Source organism: Dreissena polymorpha, chromosome 6 (genome assembly GCF_020536995.1).
Source record: "Dreissena polymorpha isolate Duluth1 chromosome 6, UMN_Dpol_1.0, whole genome shotgun sequence".
Classification (NCBI taxonomy): domain Eukaryota; kingdom Metazoa; phylum Mollusca; class Bivalvia; order Myida; family Dreissenidae; genus Dreissena; species Dreissena polymorpha.
In genome coordinates this window covers 57,252,905-57,256,370 of record NC_068360.1, presented here as the reverse complement: position 1 = coordinate 57,256,370, position 3,466 = coordinate 57,252,905, and positions in this window count along the sequence as shown.

Sequence of the window (3,466 nt, the reverse complement as noted above, 5' to 3'; positions counted from 1 at the left end):
AAAGAAAGAAAGAAAGAAAGAAAGAAAGAAAGAAAGAAAGAAAGAAAGAAAGAAAGAAAGAAAGAAAGAGAAAGAAAGAAAGAAAGAAAGAAAGAAAGAAAGAAAGAAAGAAAGAAAGAAAGAAAGAAAGAACAGAACAGAACAGAACAGAACAGAAACGAAACAAAAAGAAACGAAACGAAACGGAAAAAAAAGAAAACAAAAGGAAAGAAAAAAAGCAATATGCAATATCATGATCTTAATATATATATACATGAATACAACGTTTTTACCTGATACTATGAAAATCACCAAGTTTTCATTCTTATTAAATATTAATTATTTTTATTACTTATATGCATTCAAGCGTTTTATTACTGGCTAACTAGAAATCTTATTAATATATGAACTTACTCTAAGATATTCAATGGGTGCATTTAATTCTGTAAAATGCCTGTAATGTAAGAGCTTCAAAAAGACCATCGCTAATAGCCTGAATTTCTGATAACGTGATATCGTATCCAATATTTTTTAAGAGTTTTTATATTCGTTATTGTTAAACAAGGCAATATATTTAATTGATACAGAATTATGGTGTAAACATTTCTGGAAATACATCGTAATGAGCAGCGCCGAAGGTTGTCTGAGAATTAAGACATTATAAGAATTGACCGTAATGAAGTTGCAATCAAAACAAAGGTCTGCTACTAGATATAGTTCATGTATTGGCAGCCAGTTTTAAAGAAAGAGCTCAGGTTCTTTAGTTTATTAATATATTCTTTACTGTATTCGTTTTCAACGAAACGGTTAAACGTATAGAAGTATTTCCACTCAAGTCGCATTATATATAGCTATTTTCCATTGTCTATTTGCATAAAATGAGAATGTTTTTGTTCCGGAATCATTCTCTAAACACTGTACGCTCCGGAAAGATTGAACTCCCAATTCATTCGTGGACATCTGGTGTTATCCGCAGTATCAAGCAAATCTTTAATGGAAGTTTGTATTACCTTTGATAATTGTATTATTTCATTGAGCAACAAATAAGTTTGTACCTGTTGAGTCTGTTTCCTACGTATAACAAACAATTCAGATAATTACTTGGTAAACGCCGTGTCTTTTGAATATTGTTTTTACGGGATATTGTTCACACGTGTTATAATGACAATCATTTAAATTGTACTGTAAACGGCTAGTAAGACACAACCTTGTTTTTATTAAAAATGAGTATTAGTTTGTTGTTGTTTTGTATGAAATAGATATCAGCGCCATGGTTGCTTGGTTACCTAAAACGTCAACCATATTACAATACAATATCTTGAAAAGGAAGAATTCTATCGATTTCACCTAAGAATATAACGTTCTGTTTAAGGGTCGCGGACAACTAAACAGAACGTTCGTTTTCATTACACGTTGTCCATATGTCCATTCTCCGATATCAATGCATACGCGATCTCAGTTATGAAAGTTTACCATTGTCTCACGAGTTATTTGTGTTATTGGTGTGCAAGTTAAATGTGTTTTACTACACCAAAACGAAGGGTAAAAAAATACATGTACAAAATTGCATCAGATAGAAAATGAAATGTTAGTCATTGAATCGTGAAACGACTTGTAAGTGTTTCGATGGTTTATTTTAAAGGCAAAACGGTAACTTTATTTCCATAAATAAAATCCCTTATCATAGAAAATGCCCTGATATCGTTTTCAATATATACGCTTTATGCACATTTCTTGAGAAAATGTATATACTCATGAAAACTTAAAACTTATTTAAAGACTAAGAATGTGATATAAAACTGTCTTGTGAAACAAATAGCACCGCACAAGATACACCAATGTTCCTAAACACAAAATTACCGTCCTTTTAAAGTAACAATCACGCTCAAAAATATCGAATATTTCGTTAAATGAAGCTAACCCATGAAAAAATCAATGTTCCTTTTAGCAAAATGCAACATTTCAACGTTAGATGTTGTCTGGTAGAATTGATTTAACGAGATACAAAATGCTCGTTTTTATTTTTTTGTGGCCACAAATAATTCCATTTATATCTCCCGTGAAATATCCGAACATTTACGGGCTAACACGAGATTGGATACGGTAAGCGTCGGAAGCATGACGTAGCTCTCATGAATAATCATTCTGTGAAATCAAAATGAATTCTGGGTAACTGGAACTTAGCGAATGCGAAAATGGCTTGTATAAATTATGCAAATAAACGCAACCCGAATGAATCCGATCCTGACTCGAAAGCGAAAGTAGATTACATCGTGGAACGATATTTAGATGCTTAAAACTTGCCGAATGCTTGTAATATAACGTTTTAACATCAATGTTACTTGTTATAGGGTCTTCCTATTGTAATTAACCAGCGTATGGTACTACTTGTTGTCGAATGTTTTTATATAGCATAATACAGTAGCCGTATGTATTGGTGAGCGTGATAGTGACTTTAATAACAAGTGACATAGGAAAATAAAATGACAACGATTGCCTTGTTTTAATTGATCAATATGTTGTTAAGAAATTTGACTAGTTTACACCATTTAATGGCGAAGTAAGGTAGTGTTCATTATAATATTATTTTAAAATGCCTTTGTGGCATTTTCGGTCAGGGTTAATGTGGCGTAATTCATTGTGGGAAACACACGAAACACCGAAAAGTTTTAAGTCACTTATTAAGTGGTTATTTAAAGCTTAGATAAATTATACATAATTAAATTAAATACATAAATAATACATTTAGTGAAACATTCTAAGATCTAAGATTGAATGGACAGACAATAGGGGCGGGATCAACATATGGCAGTTCCCATATATTGTAAAAAAACAACTCCAAACTGACTGCCTTCTAAAATTCCTATTAGACAAAATGTGATTGTTTGTTAATACTGTAGTTGTATTATAAAGCTCAGACCGTTAGGAACCAGCATTCTTCTAGTGTTGCGAATGAGTACATTTCTGCAACTCAACAGGGGAATAAACACGAACTGTACAAATTATCAATAAATGTTCTGCAATAATATCCACCGATCGTCAGATGCCTATACGTTCCACGGCCTAACCATTTTCCCAACGAAACTCGGTTGTTTGTATTTATGCATGTATAAAATGAAATATATTATACATTCATGTGACAACTTCACAAGCACGTGTGTTCCAAATTAGTATTTCAGGCATGAATTGCAATAATTGCATTTCCGGAATTTGATGATTAATCCATGTATGTCTAGCGTCTAGAAAAAAGGCCTTGGCAAACAGCGTATATCCAGATAAGACGCCGCATGATGCGGCGTCTCATCAGGGTCTGTGCTATCTGCTTAAAGGAATTTCTGTAAGAAATATTCTAAATATAGAAATCAATAAACTAGACATCCCTAATTTTGGAAATAAATTGATCCAATTTAGAAGGATGGGAGAGTCCACTAGGCATAAATTGGTTAAAAAGACGATGAACATAGCAACTGAAACACATTTAACAACG